We start from the raw sequence: 27790 nt of genomic DNA, 5'->3' as shown, positions 1-27790 counted from the left end.
ATGGCACCTTTGAATTATCATGGAGCATTACTGTATCACACATACTCTGAACCCAATGTGCAAATAAATGGATTGAATCTGATAGAATAGCAAAGTGAAATGTATGGAAGAATACTCTAGACTAAGTAGAAATAGGCCTTTTCTGTTAACACAAAGTAGACTAAAGTTATAGACATCTTTACATGTTGTTTGACTGAATCCTTTTACCAAGGCCTTCCTTGATAATCTACACCTATAACCCAGCTCCTTTGTTAAATTCATTTGTTGGATGCCCTTGTCTGCCAAGTTGGGCTACTCCTTATCCCCTGGTCTGCCTTGCTTCGATGTACTATTTTTTCTTATACATGCAGAATTTCACTCTTGCTTCAGTAACATAAAATAGATACACAGATTTCAAGGCCAGAAGAGACCATTGTGATTATCTAGTCTGACCTCCTGTATAAAACAGTCCAGAGAACTTCCCCAAAATAATTGCTAGAACATATTTTTTAGAAAAGCATCCAATCTTGATATTAAAATTGCCAGAGATGGAGAATTCACCACAACCCTTGGTAAATGGTTCCAATGGTTAATTACCTCATTGTTATAAAATCTACGCCTTATTTCCATTCTGATTTTGTCTAGCTTCAACTTCCAGCCTTTGAAATCTATTATACTTTTCTCTGTTAGATTGGAGAACCCATTTTTGAATATTTATTTCTCATGTAGGTGCATGTAGACTGCAATTAAGTCGCCATTTAACCTTCTCTTTGTTTAGCTAAATAGATTGTGCTCCATGTGTCTGTCACTATTAGGCATGTTTTCTAATCCTTTAATCATTCTCATTGCTCTTCTCTGAATCCTCTTCAATTTTTCAATACCCTTCTTGAATTGTGCAGCAACAGTCACACTTGTGCCAAGAACAGAGATAAAAATAACCTCTCTACTCTACTCAAGGTACCCCTGTTTATACATCCAAGGATCACATTAGCTCTTTTGGCCATAATATCACACTGGGACTTCATGTTCAGCTGATTATCCACCAAAACTCCCAAATCTAGATTCTGTGGTTCTCATATTAGGGAGTCAGTTCCTTAACCCTTATTAATGAAAAAATCAGCACAGGATAACTATACAGGATGAATCTATTGATGTTGCTTTCCATCATTCAAATAGCAGCAGAGGTAATGTATCCCTATCAGAGAATCCTACTGAAAATGGCAAAGCCAGAAAACAAAGCTAAGGGGAGAGATTCTTCCTCCTGGTCCAGAGCCCGGGGCTGGTTGCAAGGCACTGGAAGGAAGTGCTGCTGTGGCTTTTGAAAGGAACCAGAATAAGTCCTGCACTGGACAGGGGGAAATCTCCACTTCATAAGCACCTGCATTGATAGGATAACTGCCCATAGCACTGTGGAGATTGCAGATGGTGATGCAGCCTATTGCCAGCTAAGGACTGGAGGTGGTAACTTAAGCAGCTCCTAAGTGCATTGAGTGGTTGCATCAACCCTCAGAACAACCAGAATCAGGAAGGCATACTGGAAACTTAAAGCCACCTTAGCCAGCTTCAATGCCCTGGGCTGTACGTTTATGTACTACGCTTCGCACACAATCTCATCCGTGGTATTCTGATTTGGTGCTTGGTTTTTCAGTTAATAATAGTTGGGCTGCAATATTATTTATTAGGTATAGGTGATTATTATACTTTGTTCTTTTCAGGATTACATTTAATGCTTGAAAATTTTTTGGCATGGTCGGGTGCGCAAACTTACATCGTTTCAATAAAACATCCATATGGTCTGATTCACAATAGTATTCAGCAACTGGACCGTGTTCATTTTGCAAGGGGTTGGCAGTAAACTAACCCCTTCGTGCTCTGCTGGGAGTTAGGGGCCTGAGTTTCGGAGGTGATGAGCACTCGCAGTTCCCACTGAAGTCAACTGGAGTTATAAGTGTTCCGCCCCTCTGAAATTAAGCCCTCAAGTTCTCAAACCGTACACAGTTTTAACCCAGTTAGGGGGGCACAGTTACAGCCAATACACACTACAACTTAAACCAAGTTATAAGGGGGTGAGAGTGTAATCCTGGTGTAACTGACTTGGTTATAGCTGTATTATAGACATGGCTTTAAACAACAAGAATTATGTCAGAATTGTATTCACTAATTGTATTGAATAGTTCCAGTGTGGTCAAAGACCTAGAACCACAGAGCTTCCCCCAACATCCCCCCATCCCACTCCAGCATGAACTTGGTTTGTCTGTGATTTTACAAATGCTACCAGGAATCTTTGCGGAGATATTTGATTTTTGCCCCTCCCCGCTTATGCACTGTTAATGACAGAAGAGTGCTCCTAGGCTGAGTCTGCACCAGAGATTTGCGTGGTTTCTTCTTATGATTGAACCTGTGTGAGCTGAAGCCTTGCAGTGTTTACAGAGTACACTGCATCCAAACCCTGCACTTGCTGCCACTGTTGTAGTTTTTGTGGATTGCTGTGCTCATCCCACAGTGCTGTTGGTTTTTCTTTCTGTTACTGTTTGGTGGTTTATTTGTTTCCTGACAGGATCCAGAGGCAGGGACCCTCCCAAAGTGGGCCTGGAGGAAGGACATTTTCATACTGCTGCATACATGGGATGAAATCCTGTATCCATTGACGTTAATGGCAAAACTTCCATTGACTTCACTGGGGCCAAGATTTCATCCATGCAGTTTTGCCAGTGCTATTACTTTATTTTTGTGAATGTGCTCAGAGGACATTTCCCTCTTCTTCTTCTGAATAGAGAATTTCTTCCTCAAGGCCCTTAGTAACTTTCCTGGCCATGAAGAGCTAGATGGAACTCATTGTAGAGTCCACCTTTGCCACCCCTTATTAAAAACCAAGATCAGATTTTTTGCATGGTAGCTCAGAGCACTAAGTAAAGGACCAGGAGGTACGCTCAACCAATCTCATTACAACACCCAGCACAGGGGGCCCCAGTCTTCAAGGAAATGTTTGTTAGGTGGTATTAATAATAGGATTTGTATGCTAAATCCTAGAGTGTCCTTTTCAATCCCTGCGTGTATCAGCTGATACCGCATTTTAAAATTAGACAGAGAGAGAGAATTTCTTTAGTTTTATATTCAGGTCAGCTATTGGATTTACTGTTTCAAGAATCAGTGACCCTGTTAATCTTAAGGTCTTCAAAGTGTCAAATCTCTTTTCCCATTCCCTCACCTGTAGTAATGGTCACACTGCATTGTTTCTTATTAGTGGGCTGTTCTGCAGTAAGAGCTATCATGTCTGGAAATGTCATAGCACCTTCAAGCAGGAGCAATTCCATGCAAATGTAAAGCAGGGGTTAGATTGTAGCATTTAGCTACAGCCTCGAATAAGGGGGTGGGGGAGCGGCAGGAGGGTTTTGCCTGGGTGAGCACATGGGGAGTGTACACCTGACAGTGTCCCTTTGAATGGTGCAGCATGCTTCCCTTTCTGGAGACTGACAGCTCCTTGAGTTAGTGCAGACAGCATTCAAGGCCATCTCTCCTCCCCTCCTTACCCCCTTTGGAACAATTTGTTCCTCTGAGTGTGGAATCCTTGCATTTCCACAAGCATAGAAATTGCAGTTATCCCTGGCTTTACATAGAGTGCCTAAGGTCAGCATTAAAGGATCCTTCCCACACCTATGCTTGAGCCAGGTATAATCAGCATTAAGTGTCTGAGTTAAAAATACTGTAGTTCTCGTAGGAAAAGAGCAGCTAGAGTGTGTGTGTGTGTGTGTGTATTGTGACAGGGCAAGGCCAGATGGCTATAGAAAAGTAGTGGGAGATAGATATATTAGCTCCAGGCTAAACAAATCCCTGGTACCAGGATAAGTGAAATGGCAGCTGCTCCAGGTCAATTGAGACACCTGGGGCCAATTAAGAACTTTCCAGAAGGCAGGGAGAAGGCTAGGTTGATTGGGACACCTGAAGCCAATCAAGGGCTGGCTGAAACTAGTTAAAAGCCTCCCAGTTAGTCAGGTGGGTGTGCATGTCAGGAGCTTTGGGAGAGGCTGAGTAGTACACACCATATCAGGCACAAGGAAGGAGGCCCTTAGGTAAGGATGAAGTGGAGCTTGAGGAAGTGAGGGCTGCTGTGGGGGAAGTAGCCCAGGGAATTGTACATGTAATGTTTCTAAAAGGTCAGCTACCATAGCTGATACCATTAGGGTCCCCGGGCTGGAGCCCGGAGTAGAAGGTGGGCCCGGGCCCCCCCTCACACTCCTCCTCCCCCCACACATCTTTGCCCCCTGATTAATCACTGAGACTGGGAGACAACAGAGACTGTGCAAGGAAGGATAACTTCTCCTCACCTCCCTCGCTGGCTTATGATGAAAATGGCTCAGTAGACTGTGACCCTTGTCTCTAGAGAGAGGGGTTACGTGCAGGGTCACAGTGAGCCTCTGAGGCTAGCGAAATCCGCCAGGAAACGTGGGACCCACAGAGGCAAGGACAGAGCTTTGTCACTATATATATATAGTTGTTAGAAATCTGGCATTTGGAGACAAATAAAGCATTCATGTACTTTTGTTTCATCTGTGATCATATGGAAATTTCCCAGTTCACATGGTGTTTGCTATTTTTGGTAAGAGTTAGTTTGTATGCATTTTCAGGCTTCATTCACTGTTCATATTTTATTTCTTGGTCAGGCCTATAAATACCTCTGGCCTTTCAAGCTCTACAAGCCCCAAAGGGACACATGTACTGACTCCACCTGTTCAAGAAAATGATTGGCATGCTGCAGAGGGCCCCCTAAATTCAACTTCCCCTCGCCCCAACTCTGGAAACTCCCAAGGCAACACCAGAAAGAGAGAGGGTCCTGAGTTGGAGTAACCACTGTGCTCAGTTTGAAGATGGCTGGGTAGCCGGGGAGGTCCACAGATTTTATGTGGACCTGAAGCTGTGAAGCAGAGCTATGTGAATGTGTTTTCTGGTTCATTGGCAATTCCAGAAAAGTAGAAGAAAAAATTGCTACAAGTCAAACAAAATAGTTCCTTTGCAACAAAACATTTCATTCAATTCAACCATTTTAAAGGGTTTTGATAGAATTAAAGGAAATTTCTCAGTGGAAAGTTATTCAAAAATGTCAAAATGAAACATTCCAACTTCTTCAGGGTTTTTTTTTTTTTTACACACAACAATTTGGTGAAACCAACACAAATTCTCAAAATGTTTTGGTGTCACCAAATCAGCATTTTTCACCAAAAGAGTTTCAGATGACCAATTTCACCCTCAGTTCAATTGTGAAGTCTTTCAGATAGGTATGGCAGTAAATTTCTTTTCCTGGGTTTTGTTGTTTTGGGGATAAGCTCCAAAGATGTAGATTGTCAGGACGCTTTCACGTTAGTTGGGCAGTTGCTTTATCTTATCTGCTGGTAGTCACTTTGCCATTCTTCTGTGTTATTAGTAGTTTGTTCTGAGGAGTAATTTGAGGAGAGAGAAGCATGTGACAACTGCACAAGCTAACGGTGAAAGCATCGAAACACCAAATTTGTATCCTGGAGATGGAATACTCATGGGATCCACGTACTCAAAAAGTGAGAGGATTGGGTCCCAAGTGCCTTCGATACGATGTGTGTTAATGCCCTGTTAAAGCTCCAAAGTGATGCTAAACTAGACAATTAGCAGGTACTGAAAATTACAGTGGTCTGAGGTCCTGGATTTGTTATTTTAAGGGCTTGTCTACACAGTGTGTTAGTGTGCAACAGGTGAGGTGTAAATTCTGGTCCACAGCAATGTGCCACGCAATATCTAGTGTGGCAGACCCCTCTGCTACATGCTAAACATTCCTTTGTGTCATTGATGTAGTCTTGTTTCAGACAGTCCTAAGATAATGCACGCAAAAGAACTTTTAGTGTGTGGCAGCGGGGTCCATGCAGTCCCTTTGTGCGTGATATGCTAGTCCAGACTAAAATTTACACTCAAGGTGATGAGCACTAATTGTATGGTGTCGACAAGCCTAAGACTTGCACCAGTGCCAACATAGCACTGCTGGTCTGAAAGGCTGATGACTTTCTTACAGGAATACCACCAGTGTGAAATCGTCAGTTTCATAAAATGAGTTAAAATAGTTGGTTGCTACACCTGCCCTTAACCCTCTGCCAACGTTTGTGATTTCACAACGACATTTTCCTATTTTAAATTTTTTTTCTTCTTGTCATGTTGGTGTGTGTAACCCACAAAACACAAGTTGTCTCTCTATGGCAGACAGTGAAACTGATTGTACAGAAAGTGCTATCAAATGCACAAAGTAGACAAATTGGAAAGGTTGAGACAAGTATTTGTCTCAAATCTGCCATCTCTGGCAACATTAGGGAAAACTTTTAGCAATGGCATAGGTCAGGCCCTTCAGCTCCAGGCCTGGAGGGGACCCTTGATGCATGGATCTCTTTTCCTGCACAGAAGGGCTCAGCCACCTCTGTGAGACCTGTCCACCTCTTCTGGATCTCATGTCAGCCCCTCAGCCAGTCAAAGGAGCCGTGTGGGAAAAGAGGGCTGGAATACCAAGGAAGGAGGTGAGGGAGGACTGTGAATTGGTTTAAATTGATATATTAGGTGCCATGGTGATGCTCTGTGAAGCTCTTGTTATGCACAATCATTTGGAATTGGACACAGAATAAAAGAGACCACTGACAAGCTCCTTAAGCATTAAGTGATCACTGAACATCACAGGCCCCATCAGGGTCTGGATGCCAATGTGCTAGGCCCTGTATGTATACATAGCACTAGATGGATCCTTCCCTGAAAAATTTGCAGGCAAGGCGAGATGTAACATAAAAATAAATCTAACAGGCAATGGGGAAGGGAGGTCTAATGCAGACAGCAACAACAGAATCACCTAAGGCAAAACAAGTTCATGAGGACAAGATATAGGACCAGCATAGGTGAACTGAATGTTCTCTATTTTCTTCAAGTTATAGGGCTATTATAAAGCAAGGTACTCTTCAGCCCCCTATAGCAAATACATGTTACAACAACATACTAAATTTGATTCCGTTTACAGGAAATTTTACTAGCTGCATTCTTTCAAAAGTGAGAGATTTCCCTCAGCTTTCCCAGGTTAGTAACCATTGTAAAAAAGGTGGATAATTCCTCATGAACAACAAATCTGGGCAAAATCTCAATGGCTTTAGCTACACCGCAATTAAACAGCCCAGTAGTCTGAGCCAATGTCAGCTGACATGGGCCAGCTGTGGGCATTTAATTGCAATGTAGATATATACCTTAACTGTCATCTCTCTGGGCAAAGACTCTCATCCACTCCTTTCTAAACAGGGGTTTTACACTGCAGTCTCCTTGTGATTCTCCCTAAGCACGTCTGACAAACATTTAGACCTTTGCTCTTTTAGTTTCTCTCCACAAGGACAGTGATTTCCCAGCTCTTTCAAACCAGATTTCTTTATTTAAGAACAGAAACATACAGAAAAAATATATAAAGGTCTAAACATCTACTAAACGTACCAGAAGTCATCCATCAGCCTTATGGGGACCCTGACAAGTTTCAGTTCTTTCAACCTTTCAGCATAGTGGGGTGCCCCCTTGGACAAAAGGTCATATCCATTTGTTGAATCAAAAACAAGATCCCAGAAAGTCTCTTTAAAGTCAGCCTTTATCCCCAATAGCCTTTGTCTCCCAGCCTCCTGAAAACAGGTAAAAGCCGATCACTGTCCTCTTTCTCCTGCCCCCTCCACCCCCAATGGGGCTAAAAGGACTGGATAGCTGCATAGCCAGCCTTGAGATTCTTCATTAATCATACCCTAGTGAATTCAGATTCCACAGGATGTCTCCCCGCATGCTTTGTGAGCTAGGAACACACAAACATATATAACATGTATTCATACAAAGGTCTATGAATATTCCATGGGCTCGTTATCATCTGTCTAATCTTGGTATAATGGTCTTTGAAGTTTTCATGCTTTCAAGGTCTGGCTCTAACATACAGATAAAATTTCATAATGCTAAAGACAGTCTCCAGATAGGCCTGTGTTCATCATACCTGTCACAATGCGCTTAAAAAAAGCTTTTTCCAGATTACTTTGGGCTCATGAATTCAGGTTTTCCTGTAAAATTTTCAATACTTACTGGTTTCACCCTGGTCAGCAAAAAAGTGGTAATGTTTATCTTTTCATGGTAATACCTTCTCATCACAAGATCATATTGTACTTTGCAGCATACTGTTAAAACAGCTTTTCCCTAGTTATCGTGGCACTTTGTGTTCCAGCCAAAATCAGGACATGCAAAGAGACCTTTTTTCCCCAATGTAACACGTTTTAGAATCTCAAAATGGTTGAATTCAAGTTTTGGTTGAGGGTTTTTGTCAGTGCTTATTTTAACTGAACTAGTTTCCTCAGTGTGAGGAAGTTCGATGCAGTGACATCTGCCTGAACTTGCAGCCAGCCTGAAACTACAGCTCTGTGAGGGGATACTGCCCCATGCATCTCAGTGGAGGACTCTGTGTGTGGCAAGGGTTGAAGAGTGCAGCAGGCCAACACACCACCCACCCAGGCACACTCCAGCTGCTGGGATAAGTAGATGGAGGGCGTGGGGGGCGGAAATACTTTGCTGCCACCAAGTCTCTGTAAAGGGGAGAATGGCATCTCCTGCAGGAAAAGGGAACCCCGTGCTATTTGCCTATTTGGGAGGCAAGGGGCACCCCTGCCACCACCATATCACAATGATGGGGCTACAGGGCGGGACCTGTAGTCTGTTGTGCTCAGGGCTCTGGATTGTCTTATTCCAGCCCTGCACGTGAAACACACTCAACCTCCAAAGTGCGCAGAAAGACATTTGTGAAATATACACACAACTTTGGCCTTTATCGTTTTTAATAGCACCAACAGGCTTCTTCAACGTTCTCTTCATTTTCACTTAGATAATGTGCCTCAGGCACTTCTCTTTGGAGAGAGGGCAAGAGCATATGCTCTGCTGTGACAGTAATTAGACTCTATGTTATGGCACGTTGTACCAAGTACAGAAACATATTTGGAAATGTTTGTGGTAGAACTGTTTTTCTTCTGTTTGCCACATTCTGATTAGCATGGTGCTGCATGACAACAAAGAAAAGGGCTGCAAGCAGAGAAAATGTATGGAAAAGATGCAGAACAAGATACCAAAACATAGGCACCGACTCCATGGGTGCTCTGGAGCTGAAGCGCCCACCGAAAAAAATAGGGGGTGCTCTGGATTAATCTTTTGTGGGCCCTGGCACCCAGACCGTGGCCCCGCCCTCTGTTTCTTCCTGCCCCTGATCAGCCTCTTCCCCCCGAGACCCCGCCCGCTGCTCTGTCCCAAGGCCCAGTCCTACCCCCCACTCAGCCTTTCCCCCCATCCTGAGTCCCTGCCTGCTGCTTGCACAGGGTGGGGAGCGAGCGGGAGGAGAGGGGGTAGGGGCAGAGAGGAGTGAGCGGCGGGTGTGGCCTCAGGGGGAAGAGGCCGAGTGGGGGCAGAGTGTGGGGGCAGACCATACACTGGGGCCCTTTCTGCATGTGTGCCCGGCACATTGATGCCATTGTAAATCCGATACTGAGCACCTATGCGCCACTGTGTTGGTGATAGTTTCATCCAGAAAGCTACAGTGAGACATAATGTCTTTAAACTGGGCCATTCGTGAAGACAGCTTGTAGGTGAGTGCAATGATTTTAATATACTGTAATTCATGATAATGTAATTATGTAGTTTAATAATGATTAAATTAAGATATCAATATAGACACATATTCAATAACTAGAATATGAAAGAAGTGGATAAATATGCTAAAAATAGCCTCCCCCCAAAACTGGCAGAGAGCCCCCCCATCCATCCCCACCCCAAACAGACACACCTCTTCAAAAGCACCCGCCAGCAAAAACAAAAGTCAGCACTCGTGTACCAAAAGGTCCGGAAGTCTACTAGTGAAGAGAGGACAGCATATCACAGGGGTGGCCGACGTGCGGCTCTTCAGACGTTAATACGCGGCTCCTTGTACCGGCACCGACTCCGTGGCTGGAGCTACAGGCGTCAACTTTCCAATGTGCCGGGGGGTGCTCACGGCTCAGCCCCTGGCTCTGCCACGGGCCCTGCCCCCGCTCCACCCTTCCCACCCCCTGCCGTGCCCTCATTCCTCCCCCTCCCTCCGAGAGCTTCTTGCACGCCAGAAAACAGCCGATTGGGAGGTGCAGGAAGGAAGGGGGAGACGCTGATCGGCAGGGCTGCCGGTGGGCGGGAGGCACTGGGAGCGGGGTGGGGGAGCTGTTGACGTATTACTGTGGCTGTTTGGCAATGTACATGGGTAAATTCTGGCTCAGGTTGGCCACCCCTGGAATATCAGATGACAATGAACATGCTTTTATAATAGATTTCTTTCTTTAATAGCATTATCTCAAGAACAAAATGCAAAGTTGATTAAAAAATTTTAAAAAATAAAAATTTCTCCTGATACAGTTATAAAATGAGACAGCATTTTTTGAATATTTCACTGGAACATGGCCCTTTCAAAGTAACATATCAAACATGTAAGGTGGCACTTGAGGTGCATTTTGTCCAACATGCATGGTATTTTTAACAAGGCTGAGGCATTGACTTAAGAACTATGCTAAACATTGTGTCAATTCTGCTTAAAGAGACACTCAAGGTCCTAAATATCAATCTAGAAGTCTCTTGCAAAATATTAGTGATACCTTTAAAAATGTCTTTCTAATATGTGAAAAGCCAGCAATCATTAGGGCTTCAATACTCTTATCATTAGAGTTCTTAGAAAACACAACCCTAAACAAATCCTGCTCTGGAATTTCTGATGCCTGCTCTCCCAGCTGTTCAGAGGTTGATAGGTTTTTCCATTCTGAGAACACATTTTAAAGGAAAAGGTGCGAGGAAATGCTGGAATGGAGAGATCATCTTTTGGACTGATCAGCCTGGACTACTACTAATTACTTTACTTTCCACCCACTAGCTGGATGCATTTAGGTTTGTTTGAAGGAATTCTTTCTTTCTCTATCATGCTAAATAGATGTGGCAAATAAACACTTCAGGTTATCTCTCATTAGTAAGGATAGGACTAATGCTTACACGTAAGTCTGCCTTCCCGGTGGAATTCTGTGCATGTAAAGGATGTTTATTTTGATTCAGAAGGTTCATATTATTTCTAAATGAAATAATTGGGCCATATTTTAACTTTTTAATTTTTTTGCAGATCCCCAAAAGGCATCCTTTTTCCATAAGGAAACTGTCAGTTTAAAAACAGAGCCTTTTTTAGGCCATTGGAGCTCCACTAAAATATTTTTAACCGTTTATTTTTTAATTTTATATCTGAAAAATGGCTACACTATTTTTATAGCAGTGTTAATGACGGAAATACTAACACAGATTTAAAATTAGTGGTGCAAAGGTAGCTTCATTTATTTAGAGGTTTCACAAGTAACTTTCCTGGTTGAAAGATAAAATAACAAAGCTATCTTAGCTTCCCTTCAGTGGGTAGGATAACAAGTCACCTTCATTCTTTTTTCCCAAAGAATGTGTGTGAAGGTTCAGAACTTAAAAATGGTTTTAAAAACTGGAAAGATAAATTGGGAACAGAGGTGTTTCTTTAAAAATCTAGGGAAAAAAAACTTTTCCATAACTAACGATGTATTGAAATGAATGGAATAGAGGCAGAAGCTTTTCAATTCAAGTAAAGTGTTCAGAAATGAGTTTTTGTCTTGGTGTAAATTGGATAGTAACACTTCAGTAGACTTAATACAGCTGCTTCTGTTAAAAGGTTTGTGTGCAGCAGAGCAGCAAGGTGGCCATGTGAATGGCACACCTTTGGTGACCAGGTGATCTAGTTTTCTAGGAATATCTTCCTCACATTTTTAAAGGATTTGTTCACCTTTCCAGTGGTTTTGTTTGTTTTGTTATACTGCTTATAAAAAAAAATCTGCAAACTGAAATCCTCTCTCAATAGAATAGAAGTAACATAGGTTTCCGCATTCTGCCTGGCCAATGAGCCTTAAAGCTGATCTTGAGCTGGCCTCCTCACAGAGTCAGTAAAATCTCCTTGTTCACTATGGCTGTGATTTTTTCTTTATGCACAAGGCCTATGCATCACTTCAGTCCCACTAACCCCCTATTTTGAGGACTCGGATCATGCATAGGCCTTTTGCTGGTCTTCTGCACAGGGGTAAATTCCACCGCTGGGTGTTGCAACCTCTTGCACGCAAGCAGAGTACTGCACCCGTACAGAGCCTCATTGACTTCACAGAGGTTCCACACAGGCACAGCAGTCTATCAGTGCCTCAACCCTTGGCCTTTCTAAGGAGCCCTCCAACCAGGATACTAGTTAGCGTCAAGTATAATGGATTTTTTTGTTATGTGTAACCTTGTCCACTTGGGACTGGACTAAGATGGTACACTTATTTTAAGTAGGCTGCCAAACAGTTGTCAAGTGGTAACAGCTTTCTATCACTACTGGGATGGGATGAGTTTGGATCAGTGACCTGAAACTACCTCCACTGCACTAGCTCTGCTGCTTTTTGTGGCTGTGTCCTCCCTTCGGTTTGTAATTGTCACATCTCCTTAGCAGCTTTAGATCTGGCAAATGGAATTTTTTTCTTCTTCCATTGTATTATTTTTGTTATAGAGGGGAAAGAAAGTGAAAGAAGCTCATTAAAGAAGCAAAAAAAAAAAATCACTTGTTTAAAGATGGTAAAATAAAGAACCTGGCCTGACATTTCGTCAGATCAGGTCAAGTTAAATGACTTAATAGATTTTTTTCAACTTTTAAAAACTTAACTTTACCTTAAAGTTGAATCATCTGAAAAATGTTTTATTTGAAATGCTCTTGTTACCTCGATTTCAGATCAAACAGGAGGGCTGCCTTTATTTTTCTTTCTGTAAGTAAACTTTAAAGGCACTCTTTTAAATAAGCTTTTGACTCCAAGAGACATGGTCTAGAAGGCAAAGGCTGGTTTTTTTAATAATTCAATAAGTTTGATTTCACCATTATTAAGGAACATGTCTGCGACATTCCCTTCTGGTGTTATCCAGACCAGTGATCTGCTAGGTCACTCCAATCCTTGACTCTGGGAGCCAGCCTTACCCTGCTCTGCTGTGAGAACCCCCACTCCTGGGCTGTTCACGCACAGCCTCTGGCATGTAAGCTCCTTCTTTGATTGTGCAACTGAATGACACTAGCCAATACCCCTAGGAACCTCCGTCTTGAAGAGTCCAGTTATGTCTGCTAGACACTGCAAGCTTATATACCAGGCTTGTTATCCCAAGGGGAGTCAGATTTGGTCAAATGAAATAAAAATGGTCAAATGAAATAAAAGCAAAACACATTCTAAGCTGACCTTAACAATTTCAGTGCCCTTATAAACTTAGATGCTTCTCACCACAAGCTGGCTGGTAGTTCTTCAGCCAGGCTCTCCCCTTTGATCAGCGCTTCAGTCACTTGGTGCAGTGTCTGTAGATGTAGGTGGAAGAGTGAGAGAGAGAGCATGGCAAATGTTTCTCCCTTTTATCATATCCTTTCTTCCCTTTTGGCTTTGCTGTCCCCCACCCCCTTGAGAGTCAGGTGAGCATTACCTCATCGCAGTTCCAAACTGACCAAAGGAAGGGGGGTAACTCCCTCAAGAGTCTAACAGATCCTTTGTTGTTGCCTAGGCCAGCATCCTTTGCTCCTGTGAGGCTGGGTTTGTCCCATACCTGCCCTGATGAGGTGTGAACTGCCTCTCTGCTCTTGGAGAGTTTTTGCCTGTTCTTATTTTAAGCCATGAGGATACATTTTCAGCCTCATAATTATATACATGAAATTATAACCTATAACCTTACTATACCATTACTGTAAAATTACTATAACATCACTATAACAACCATGCTCAGTGCATCATGAGCCTTCCGAAGACACCCAACATGACAAACTTTGCATTGGATACCACATCATCATTTTGTAAAGATGGGGGTGTAGGGCATTCCCCCGAAGTACAGAGCGTCACAATGTCCCATTTAAAAAGAGATGTACTTTAAATGATTTTAAAGGTTTTATTTGGACAAGACATGGGAGAAAGTGCTTGATTTACAGGAGGTACTTTTCTAGGCTGCTGTTTAATAGTCATGCATGTATGTACGCACACTCTCATTTGTTAGAATTTTGTCCACTAACATGAGCACTGCTGCAAGAGATGATAAAATCTTGAAGAATTCTGATCCAATTAGACATCATTCTACTCTTGTCTAACTCCTATTTTATTTGCAGTTTCATCTGGACATAATTACTTTTAAAATTGCCTGGTTTTCCTATATAAAGTTAACTCCGTGTTTTGCTTAAATCAAGAAATATTTCCACATGCTTTTATCTAGACAGTAAAAGATCCACAAAGAAGACCCAGAAGACATTGAATGCGCTTTATTTAGCGGGAGGGATAGCTCAGTGGTTTGAGTATTAGCCTGCTAAACCCAGGATTGTGAGTTCAATCCTTGAGGAGGCCATTTAGGGATCTGGGGCAAAAATTGGGGATTGGTCCTGCTTTGAGCAGGGGGTTGGATTATGTGACCTCCTGAGGTCCCTTCCAACCCTGATATTCCATGATTCTGTTTTGTCCAAAACTGAAAGGTTTTGATACAGTCTCTTTTTCTGGCCTAAAGAAAGGAAGCCTGGTTATAATAAAAACAGCTCTTTGCCACATGGATTAAATCTTTTACTCCTGTGGCCTGCAAACTTTATAGCTCCTCAGGATTGCTAAGTGTCCTTTGACCTGGGACTTTATGTGATGATGATGATTTATGTGCTCTTTGGTCTTGGTTACATATACAGTATTTACAAAATTCTCAAGTAAATGTTCATACTTAAGAAGAAAGGGTGTTGCTAGCTGTGCTGATTTACTTTACCCTTCCTGCTGCTCCTACTTTACCCATCCTGCTTGTACCAGATTCATGGATAGACCATGGCTGCCAGTATAAAGTCTAATCTGTTAGTCTATGTGTTGGCCACAGCTTAATGTACTGCATTCCCCTGCCACCATCAAAACAAAAATAGAAACCCTAAAGTGAGCTTGAGTAACTCTAATCTACATGTATTGTTAGGAGAGGTATTCAAAACTGAAAGGACGCCAACAAACAGGAACATTACTGTGAAATTCACACTGTGCAGAAGGCCAACACAAAGCCTATACTCCATTTATGTCCCACTTATGACCTCAAAAGAGGATATAGGCCTTAAGTGATGCATGGGCCATCAGCAAAGGGGTAAACTTCACCTTTAGTGAGAAGCAAACTAAAAACATAAGTTTCAGTGCTAGAACAACTACTGGTAGCAGGTAAAAGTTGGTTGGCAGGCAGGATATGTGTGGCTAAATCTTTAGGTAATCAAGTGGGTTACTAGTGTGTTCAGAATTAGGACCATTTCTGTTCAACATCTATATAAATGAGCTGGAATGTAGAACTTATTGCATGGTGTGAAAGATTGTGAATGACACCAAGGCAGAAGAGAGATGTGGTTGATTAGTCATCTCTAGAATGCCAAAACTCCTTTTCTTCTTCTTTCTTTTTTGTGAACCAGCTCTTGTAGCTTTTGTGAACCAGCTCTTGTAGCTCATCCAGCTGTCAGTCTGCACCGGCAGAGGGATGGACGACATAAGTTAATTTTTTTTCTAAACTGGGTATAAACAGGATGATTTTAGTTGCTGCCAGATATCCATATTTTTCTCCTTAAGAAAGGAAAAATACTTCATAGCTTAAAAATCTTGTTCAACTTCTAAGCTACTTTTGAAATATAGTTGAGTTTTCCTTTGTTTAAAAAAATTGTTTGGAACCTGGAGAAAATGAAAAATGAAAATGACAGAGCAACTTCAGGTTACTTACTGTCAGGGATGTGTTTGCTGTACTTTCAGCACTGCCTGGTGGTGTATCATTTTCAGTGTTTGCTAACGAACAATAGAGGCAATGTCCTAGCTTTAGATGTGTCAATCTGGAGTTCTTTCACTTTCCTATCTGTAATCATGAGCCAAGACTGTATTTCCAGGTGTGAGTGGGTGGGCTGTGCACATGCAGCAAAGGAATTATACGCTTTGAAAATAGTACACAAGAAACCCAGCATGGATAATTTTCAAACTGAGGTTTCCTTTATATATAATAACCATTCTATAGAATTTTTGAATCATCCTAAAGCCTTTAAAAGCAAATTATAGACATTCCATAGAAATAAAAAAAGAATAGAAAGAGTACAGAAATTAACAGAGTACAGAAATTACTTTGAAAATCTATAGTATTTCTTTATGAAATACTATAGATTTTCAAAGTAATTTCTGTACTCTGTTAATTTTATCCCCATTAAAATCTACAGGACTTTTCCATAAGAGATGAAAGACCTGAGAGTTAAACCATTTTTGTTCATTGCTAATTCACATATTGATGGCTGAAACAATTTTGTGGCAAATTGAATGTTGATTATTGTTCATTTTAGATTTTTCATCTACCATTAAGATTTCTCTTGTATGTTTTCTTTTTCTATGGACTTGTGATTCTTGATCTTTAATCTAAATACTGAACTTTAGTCAAACGACTCCAGTTTCTTTTTGTTATGCCTGCCCATTGTATAATAGGTTAAGCACATTTAATGAGTGACATTTTTACAAGACAGAGAGTTGAAATGGTCAAATGTGGTGAATCATATATGTGTTCTACATCCAGGGCCGAAGCTTGCAAATCAACCCGTAGACCACAGAGGGCTGTGTGATGGTTATCACAGTGGAGGTGGGGAGAAAAGGAGGCCACAGCTCAGCGGCAGAGCTGTTACTACAACTTTCAGGCTGCAGTAAATCTCTGTTGTGCCTGAACCATGCACTGCATGGGTAATAAATAGCTGGTAAATCTGGGTACAGACGGATCCCCCCTGACCACATATCCAGCCTGCCTAGCCTTCCCAAGCACAGCTACCCTGGGTGCTCCCATGGCTCTTGACTGCTCACCTTGCAGATGTTCCACATCCCCATCGCTGCTTCCATTTTTTATACACACACAGTACAGCAGGACCTGGTCAGTCCCATTGCATGTGAGGCCTTTTACACTGAAAAGAAAGCGGCAGGATTTGCCCCTACGTTAATATATATTGGAATTACCTTATTTTCTTGTTAGTGATACAGGAGATGGCATGTGGGATCAATACTGGGAACAAGATGACACTCATGCTATGTTTCAGACAACATACATATATTTCCTCATAAATTATTTTTTTCTTTCCATTCTGTTTGCTTGAATCAGGAACAAGTCAGCACCACCCGTGGGTAGTAGTAATATTATTCTCTACTTGTGCATATTACCACACTAAATCCCATGATCCACATGCTTCCATTATGTATTTGTGCATGAGACCTTCTCTGTACTTGCTCTTGGAAAGCTGGTACAGTGACCTTAGCTGTTGAGAGTTTATGCAGTAAAATATACCCACTGAGGCAGATTTGAAAATCAGTGGCACATTTCCAAGAGAAGCATACATGACCAGATTTAACAACAGCTCTAAAAGTCATTCATAGTTTAAGAATTAACAAGAATTGCCTTCAAAACAAGCTATTCATCTTCTGGGGGGTTGGAGGGTGACAAATCGCAGAGGTTAAATAAAAGGGCTCTGTTTTCGCTTGCCACAGCAATCTTAAAGTTCACATGATAAAAATGACTTATCACTGTACATGAACTATAACGTAGTCAAATTTTAATTTTTAAATTAAAATTGACATGCTATAGACTATTGCTGGTGGTGCCCCTCTTTCTGAAAAAGGATACCATTTGTGATCCATAGCCGGAATGTAATGCAAGAGACATTTCCATCACATTTTCACAGATGTATCACATTACTTTCACCCTTTTACTGTTGCTCGCCTAAGCTTCCTTCCTTCCAGCCCTGTTTGTATCCTTCCTTTTGTCTCATCTGTGTGCTTGGTGTCCACCTACCTGTGCACCCAGCGCCACTTCTCTCGTTCTCCCAACGCCTCCTTTAAAAGCGCTTCTTTCATGAAGCCTTTAAAAAAATGTTTCCTTTGCCACCTCAAACTCAATCTATAGCCAATGTATGCTGTGTCTGAACAAGACCATAAACTTGTTTGATCAGGAACCTTCTCCCCTTGTGTTTGCAGAAGGATAAATAAAATAAAATAGACATAGTAGCCATTTTTCAGAGTAACAGCCGTGTTAGCCTGTATTTGCAAAAAGAAAAGGAGTACTTGTGGCATCTTAGAGACTAACCAATTTATTTGAGCATAAACTTTCGTGAGCTACAGCTTGCATCCGATGAAGTGAGCTGTAGCTCACGAAAGCTTATGCTCAAATAAATTGGTTAGTCTCTAAGGTGTCACAAGTACTCCTTTTCTAGTAGCCATTAGCATTCATTCATCTTTCTGACCTTGGGATACACATATTAAATTGTGATTGGAATCTTATACTTTTGGATTTAAAAAACCCTCTTTTCTATAATAGTCTAGCAGTAGACTGTAGATTATGTAGCATATATTATATACTAGTACTACATATGGGAATATGTATATTAGTCACTACCTTTATTTCACTCTTCTTATCACTGATATTTTTCAAGTGGGATGCATCACAATTAAAGATTTCTACTCCCTTTCTACAGAGCATACACATGTACTCATTTCTTAACTTAGTTATTGTAGAAATCCTTGCACTGTTTGTGATATAGTGATAAATGCTTCATAATCTATGACCAACCCCTACAGATAGCTTTATTATTATTTTAATTTGTATTGCCATAACCCCTAGAAGCACTAATGATGGCCCAGGATCCCGTTGTGCTAGGTGTCATACAAACACAGAACAAAAAGATGGTCCCTGCCCAAAAGAGCTTACGATCTAAGCACAAGACCTGAGACGACAGATATATAAATAGACTGAGAAGGGAATACTAGGAAACAATGAGACCGTATTGGTCAGCGCCGTGGTGCAGGCACACCAGTGACATACCCACAACCACCTTGACAATGGTTATCCTAGCAAAGGAGAGTGTTAGGGAGGATAATGAGGTAGTATTGTGGATGTTTGAGGCGCTCCTCCCAAGTATTAGTAGCAGCCTGGGAGAAAGCACAAAGGTGCTTGTTTAACATTTAAGCCATCAATGGAGGCTGCCATCTTGGTCCAACTGGAGGCAGGAGTTGACCTCTCTACAGGGAATGAGAGATGATAGGTGAGGTCAGATAGGCAATGTGAAAGTGAAGACAAGCAGCTTATATTCAATGCAACAGAGAAGGGGGAGCCAGTGGAGGGATGCAAGGAGAAGGGTGACATGGTCCAAGCGGTGGGCTAAGAGAATGAGCTAGATGGCTGTGACTTGTTTGGCTGTTGCTGGAGGCTCTTTCTGGGTGGGGTGCTGGGCCTAGCTGCCAGGTATGTTGGTGTTGGAGCTTCTCCTTTCTGTCCTTCTGCTGACCCAACACTCAGCTCTGGGGCACTGCCTCTCCACAAGGCTGTGTAGCTGGGCACCAACCCACTGGAAGAGCTGCTTGAGCTGATCACTGTGTTGAATGAAGGAGGAGGAGAGAGTTGAGCTACAGTAGAGCTGATAAGAGTGTGGGAGGGGACCAGGAGGGGGCAGCAGAAAAAGAGAGGGGGGGATACAAGGTGCTCCTTTCTTTCCCTGCTGTTGCTCCTGCCGGATCCTCTCACCCATGGGAGTTCACTTCCCACACCCCAGCTTATGGGTGTAACTCAGCAGCTGCTTCTTACGACTCACTCACTGAGAAGTCCCTCCCTCTTGGGACTTCGGATCCCCATCCCTCACCTTTCTTAGGTAACTGCAAAGTATTATGTATTAAAATGGTCTGATTTCAATAACATCTGTTTGCTTCTCTCCATGGAGTTGGTGGTGTGCGTGCATGTATATAATATGTATAAAATGTACTGAAATTGCCCTCGACAAAGCTATCTATGAACTGTCAGGACATGACACAGCAATATTTAGATAAGCCTAAATAGGTCCATGCCGCCAAGGTTTTTACACCATTGCAGTAGCTGGAAGTGAATTATGTAGTATTTAGGGATAAACCATTATGGCAGCCTGTCAGCTTGCGAAGTGGATCAGCTGTGCTCTGTTTCCAAGATGGCATTTCCGGACATGCACTCTGTGTTCAGAAGAGCCATCTAGCTGATCCTGCCTTTCATTTAAAAAAATGGAAAATAAGGCACAAGTCTTCCTTGACAGAATGGTTGGTGTTCATGCCCACCTGTAACCATTAACATTTGATATTTCTATATACGGCCATACAATGGGTGTACCTGGGTGTACTGTATAGAGAGATTAGGCACAGTCCTGCTGTAAGGCCTCAGTCCTGCAAACACTTAAGCACATGGATAATTTAATGCACATGAGTAATCCCGTTAAGTTCAATAGGACTATGTGTCTCAGCAGCGTTACAAAGATATGGAAAGTGTTTTCAGGATCTGGGATGTTACCATGCCACAGGGAAAAATTACATTTGTCAAAGGGAAGGGAAGGAGGGAAATATGCACAAAATAAAGAAAGCAGGTTTTCTTGTATCACACGTTGCACATTATGTATGTTCCTGATTGTAAATGTGGGGCTGGTAGCACCTCCTATTTTTAAGATTGCCCAACACTTCCTATTATACGACCCAGTTTACAGTTGCTTACAACTTTGCCAAACTTCAGCCATTTGGGATGAAATGTTACATGCCAGGTGTCCTCCTCAGGCTGAATTTTTTTGAAAATTTCAGCCCAAACTGTTCAGCTGTTTGTTTTCCCATGATATATATGAGAAAGGGGAATGTCTGAGGAAGGTGGGAAAGTGACTGACTAATTTTTGGAAGGACGCAAGTTTGAAGCACAACTTGAACAAGAAAAGAGGGAAGAGAATAATGTGGCATAACTGATCAGAGAAGACATTCCAGGCATAGGATACAGCATGGGAGAAGGCATTGAGTTGGCTGAGGGAGAAGAAAGCATACATGAAAGAGATCTGTACAATACCCTTTAGCTGCTGGTAGGTGATAGTCGATGTCAAAGATATTCCATAATTTGGTATGCTCAGGAAGGGCCGAACTGAGGTAGTATAAAGACTGATCCTCTCTCCACAATAGAATGCGTTCCCATGCAATTATTCTTGAAGTCTTTTGTGGACAACATGGGGAACAAATGTATGTAACTTTTCCCAGTGTTACACCTGACTTCTGTCTCAATAGGACTTTTGCAGAACTTCTTTTTCCTGAGGAAGGGGTGGATTTTAAACTAAAGCCTGCTTCCTTTACACACTTGAGAGGTCCCATGGTTATCACATGTGACTATTTCCTTGAGTAAGGGATCCAGTTTTGACACTATCTTTCAGCCATAGCTGAAAATAATAACAAAAAGTATTTCACTGTTGAGAGAGTCTTAAAATAGGACCAGTAATGCTGACATTTATTGTTTGAGATGGCAGCACATAGTAGTACATCAGGACTGTTCTGGCAACTGACCTAGAAATATGTTTGCCTGAGTTATTAAGCATCTGTGTAAAAGATTATCCTTTTGTACTGTTAGACATTTCTTATGGAAGAAAATACATTCACTTATTTAAATATTCATGGTAGGGCACTAAATTTGTGCAGAATATATCAATCTGGGTGGGCAATGGGGTAGAGTCAATGTAACACATGGCTTAATAGTTTGAAGTCTAAAGTTAGGGTCCTAAATATAAGTACCTTAGTTTCAGGAATGCTAAGCACCCACATATCCCTTTGGGAGCCACAGATAAAAACCAGGCCATTGTTGTTTAGAAGCCTAAATATGGATTTAGGAACCTAACTTTAGATTTGAAAATTTTGGCTACGGTGTGCAGGATTTAATGAATCATAGAAGAATGGTATTGAGAAAGGGCAGGTGGAATACAGGGAAGATGGGTTGGGGAACAGTGCTGGCTTCCCCCTATTCCACCTACCCTTTCTCAGTACCATTCTTCTAGACGTAGCACCATCATTTGATAAGATTGTCCCGTAGTGTTACCAGGACTGGGTGAATGATTAGGGCATAAACATGAATCTGTCCAAATAATCTGTATTTACATCCCTCAAAATGAACCCAACATTGAATTTCAGATAGACACTTTTGTCACAGCACAGGCATCATCGTCTCCACATCACAGTACCCCACATTCTGGGAGCCCGTTGCTGGAGTGTGGACAGGGGGAAGAAGACAGCCATCTCTCCGTGTGGCCAGCCAGAAGAAAATATGCCTGTGCTCCACCAGCCCTTTCAGATAGAATAGCTACGGGATGAATTCCTGGTCAGGATTATGTATCTTTGTGGAGAAAAGTAGAAGTGAAGTTCTGTGGGTTCACTCACCTCCAATTCTGCAGGTTGAACATAGTTTATTGCAGGGGAAGGAGTGTTATTGCATCATCATCATGTTGTTAGTAAATAAAAACTAAAGGTGAAATCAGTAGGCGTTTTACCATTGACTTCATTGGACCAGGATTTCACCCTAGGTGTAAAACTGAACATAAAAAAAGACAATATGGGTACATTTTCAGTCACAAATTCTGGTTGGACAACAGGAAAGAGATGTGGTGTCTGGCATCAATATATTGCTTTTTTGATAGTGCAGAATGTACTTTATGCGGGAATCATAGCTGTATGAATTATTTCAGGTCATTATGTTCCATTTTTTCAGGAATGCCCACAATTTTATATTTTATTTTTTGGACCCTCTGTTTTCAAAGTCATCTATACAGGCCACAGAGTAACAGCTGTGTTAGTCTGTATTCACAAAAAGAAAAGGAGTACTTGTGGCACCTTAGAGACTAACCAATTTATTTGAGCATAAGCTTTCGTGAGCTACAGCTCACTTCATCGGATGCATACTGTGGAAAGTACAGAAGATCTTTTTCAGCTCGCTTTCCACAGTATGCATCTGATGAAGTGAGCTGTAGCTCACGAAAACTTATGCTCAAATAAATTGGTTAGTCTCTAAGGTGCCACAAGTACTCCTTTTCTTTTTATACAGGTCATTTTATCCTTCAGAGCCTTGTTGTGGGTAGTTACGTTCAATTTGATCTCAGTCTCATTCAGGAAAAGATTCTAGTCTCCACCTCCATATCTCTTGCTAATTTTCCTGATATTTTCCCTACTATCAAAAAGGTTCTTTTGATATCCCCTATCTCAGAGGTTGTATAGCAGCTTCAGCATTTTCCTCAGTATCTTGGATTCTGAAGCATTTCCCCCACTCCTTTGCTCTCCTTTTATAGACATTTAAATGCTTCCATCAACATTGTTAGCTCCAGTGTAGAGAAACATGTTAATAGAAGTTTTATAATCCTTCCCCCCTCACACATACCCCAGGGCAAGTTTGTAACTGAGCCCTTTTCCAACAGCTCATTAGCCTGTAGTTTTATGAAATTCATTATTGCTACTGTTGTGCAGGGAGTCACCAGATGGCATACTCTTACAATTTATTTTTCTTAGTATGTGTGCAGGGTACAGTCTGGTACAGTTGTTAGTTTTTTGATGCAGTTGCATTGAGAGTGGTGAACAGTAAACTCTCATTTTAATCTCACTAACAAAAATCAGTTCTTGAGACATAATTTCTTCCTAGGAACTGGGCATTGCTGCCTTGGTTAAGATTTCTGAAAGATGGGCTTGCTTGTGTGCCATTTGTGACCACCTCTGTTGCAGGACTGAAGTATATAGTGCAAGAGTGTATAGTGTACACTAAGAAAATGCCATAACACCATGGGACTGACAGTCTTCTGCAACTGGAAACCAACATGCAAGGCCCTAATATGTACACCTGCTCAGCAGAGGGGTGACAGTAATACATAAAGGACTAGTTTGGGCCTGGCCCCTCTCTGGGTATGAAAAGAAGGGAGAGGGCTTGAGGAGTATTTTTTTCCTTTCCCAGTCCTACCTCTCTGCTTGGTGGCCAGACACAATAGATCAGATTCTCATCAAGATTACTCAGATTTTCACCAGAATAATACCACTGACATCAGCAGAGTTAATGTGGATTTATACTGAGCAGAATGTGGCTCAGTGAGTCCAAGGGCGCTGCAGAGTTAGCAATACTGTTGGAACTAACCTCTGGAAAGGAGGCAGGTCAACATCCACTCTTCCTTACATCAGCCAGAGAAACTGGCCAGACTCGGAGAACAGTGGACAAAGGTTGGTGTAGCAGCCATATTTTCTGCCCCCCAGGGCTCCAGGAGGCAATTCTATCTCCAGTTTCCCTTTGGGGCAGGGTGCTTCCATATATCACCTAACCTGAGGTAATGCCTTAAAGCTAAATTTGAGCCCCAAATTAGAAATGGGCAGAAACTGCGAAGGTGGGATCTCTATCTAGCTCTGGATCCAAACTTTCCCGTAGTTTGAGTGTGTCTGAGTGCAGGCTTAATTCCACCCCTATATAAAATAAACAGTTTTGAAACTGGATGAGTTTCATGAAATGGCATTATGAGATCCTGTCAGATACAGTGTATTTTGACTGGATATTTAGATTTTTAGATGAAGGGCTCCATTGACTTCCATGATCAATGTATACCAGCTGGCCTAAATAATGTAACAAACTCTGTAGTTGTAAAATGTCTGACTGGATGATGAAATCAATGTGTTTATATTTATATATATGCCTTCAAAGTCAAATATTTATTATCCTCTGTCAGGAATTGCAACGTTGATTAAAACATCAGGGGGCAACCCAAGAAAAGTGTATTTAGCACAAATAAAAGCCTACATTTTAGGGTAGGCAGCATTGTCTGCACATAATTTTAGAAGTGTTGCCCCCTGCAAGTTTTTTCTTACTTCCTAATTCATGTGACTGTCATAAGATAAAATTATTAACCCCCAGTAGGTTTTGTACCATCAGTTTAATTGTGTTCATGAAAGATTGGACTCCTTAGTAAGCTGAATTAGTTCACGGACCATTACTAAAATATAGGAGAATAGAGATCAACTTTCCACTGAATAGTTTACTGCTGTGGCCCAAGTTTTTAATCCACAAGAAAAAGAGAATTTTGGCTTGAGTTACTCTTTGGCAGCTGAATTATACCCTTGGTGACACCTGTCATTTAAAGTGTAATAAACAATACTTCCCCTGCTTCCTTAAGAGAGGGTATAATAACAGAGTGCTACCTGAAAGCCTGGAGAAGGGAAAATGGCAAAGATCTTAAGATTTGTCTATCTACCCTTTAGCATAGAGAACAACCTATAGTAGTTAAGTTTTCTGGTATATGATATTTGGGGCCATTTTTCCAGTGTGGACCCACTGGTCATAATAGCAAAAATGTGCATGCTCCCACTGGGTCCAACACTCAGGTTCTGCTACCTTTCTACCCCACCGAAGTTAGGGGCTGCTGGGGATGGCTTGGCCCCAGGTATATGTAGGAGCCGCCTGTGGGCTGTCCTAACTTTCACTGGTTAGAAGGATCCCTTAAGGCTTATTTCAGTGATCCAGGATTACTTGTGTGGAATGCTTCAGCCATACTCCATGAATAGCTACTACGCGAGGGGGTCAGGAATAAATTGGGGTACTTTTTATTTTCCTTCTGTGTTTGAGCCTTTAGCATTCAAATTTTCAAGCTTTTCTCTGCTACCATAAGGGCTAGGATGTATCTTACGCTGATTTTATAGGGTTTGAGCCAATGCCTCTTGCAGTCAATGGTTGAAACCCTCTTTGATTTAGTGGACCAGAATCAGGCACTAAATGCATAGAGATACATCTGCTCTTTTGCATTGTTCTCACCTGTCAAAGGAAGTTCAGTGCTGAGCCCATTAAGTGGCCGTGTCACTATGAAGAAACTGGACAAAAATCCTGGTTGTCCACAACCTTAATTTCTTTCTTGCCACCTTCTTCTCACTGTATTAAAATGGGTGGCTGCAGCTTTAAGTTTTTTAACTTCTGCTTTGATCGCAGATGAGCTAATCCCCTGAAAAAATGAAAAATGAAATATTAATGCTACTCAGCACTTACATAGCACTTTCCATCTTTGAAGCATTGTCCAAGTGTTAATTGTTATGACCCCTTCCGTCATGAGTCTGATTGGATTCTATTTCTGTAGCAAGGAAGGTCATTGTAAAATGACTGTACTTGGGCAGCAGCTTATTGTTCTTTAAACAAAGATTAATTTTACCCAGTGTATTTCATAATTCCTACTGTGATTTTTTTTTTGCCAAAGGAAAATAAGCCTTTTATTACCAAATAGAAGTGAACAGGTTTGAAAAGATTTCTCACACCTCTGAACATGGGGATGTTAGGAAGTCTGTAGGTGAGTCATAGTGCTATCATCATCACTGCTCTGTCTTCCTGCTCTGGACACTGCCACGGTCTTGCCATCTCTCCCTGGAAAAAACGGCACTAGAAGTACTTATTAGATGATGATGTAACATCTGTATGGAAGGGTCAGCATGGTGGTTCAGAATACCTGTGTATAGGGTGGTGTAAATCAACTAGTTCATCTCTACCTCACATCTAGTTCAGGTTAAAATTACTTTTGTCTTGAAAATCCTCCAGCTGACTTTTAATGTGATTCAACCATATGAACAATGGAATATATTGTCAGTGAAATGTAAAATGTAACATATTATGTCAGTTTGTTTTGATTATCATTTTATTTTTTAAAAATCCTAAACTATGAAACATATATTAATATACCGGTAGTCTGGAAAGTTTCTTTCAGACATAGGCAGTTTTTATTAATAAAGATGATGTTTGAGGTCTCAGTGAAATAAACATTTATACTTTTTCACTGATCTAACAAATAATCCAACAATCTAATGTAATTAAAGTCCATTAATGTTTGCATCCTAGATTATTCATTCAGTAAGTACTCCTTTTCCCTCCAGTGGTAATATTTATAGCCAAGGCAATGGTCTTAAACTTTTGGCTACCGTGATACGGTATTGATGGAGGTGAGTTTATAGGACAGATATACTTGTGTGTCAGATTATTTGTTTTACAATTACAAAGTGTATAAAAATTGAAAGTGAAAAGTTGCAGGGAGGAAATGGCACTCAGTAACTGTTTGACTGTGCACTAACCCAGCTGTTCTTAATTTTTCTTGCCAAAATATCAAGTCTGATGGTAGTACAAACAACAATAGACATACCTTTTCTTTAATAATCACAGTTAGAATCTTGCAGTTGTTGGGAGGAGGATGAAAAAAGATCGTACTCATTTACTTTAGGTAAATCATACTGTATTTTTTGCTTTTGTGGTTTGATTGAGGTATCATTTCATGACCTCATGGCAATCTCACATCCACCTTTAGACTTTTTGTTTTAAATTTCAGTCTAGCTCAGATTCTGTGGTTCAGTCATCAGCTCTAGAAATAAAGTTTAGAAAGGAAGAACTACCACAACTTTAACTACACTGTATCATAACAGTGAAACACTGTCAAATCTGTTTGTTTAAAATGACAATTATGAAACAGCAGCCTTCTTGCAAAAGATCCATACTGTCGATTGGCGTTGGCCACCCAAGTGACCTTTTGCCTCTGGAAGTCTCCCCTCCCTCTTTTCCCCCCAAGACCAGGACATGATGGTTTTCTTATTTGTCCTCAAAATAATATTAGCTTGATCCTGCAGTCTTTTGGTGTGCAGATCTCCCATTGGCTTCATCAGTGTTGAAATACACATACAGTAAGAGCTGCAGGATCATACCAAAAAAGTGGTGAACTTCCTAAACATACAGCATAAGGTGATCAGGTGAAGGTTAATTGATCTGCTTCTAAATTTAGTTGGGATCAAGGTGAATTAAGGTAGAAACCCTGGGACTGATGGGTCTGGAGCTGCCAGAGTACACCTGGAAGACTGAGCAGGAGAGAAATGGGGGTAGCGGATATATATTGGGAGGAAGTGTC

At 41.5% G+C, this 27790-nt stretch overlaps 1 protein-coding gene across 3 annotated transcripts in view; it reads left to right on the top strand.

Moving 5' to 3' along the window:
• RNF150 (ring finger protein 150) overlaps positions 1 to 27790 on the top strand; it is a 211861-nt gene that overhangs the window by 174543 nt on the left and 9528 nt on the right. The window lies entirely within an intron of this gene.

This window comes from Lepidochelys olivacea, assembly GCF_965140295.1.
Source record: "Lepidochelys olivacea isolate rLepOli2 genome assembly, chromosome: 4".
Classification (NCBI taxonomy): Eukaryota; Metazoa; Chordata; order Testudines; family Cheloniidae; genus Lepidochelys; species Lepidochelys olivacea.
This window is presented reverse-complemented; position numbering and strand designations above follow the sequence as displayed.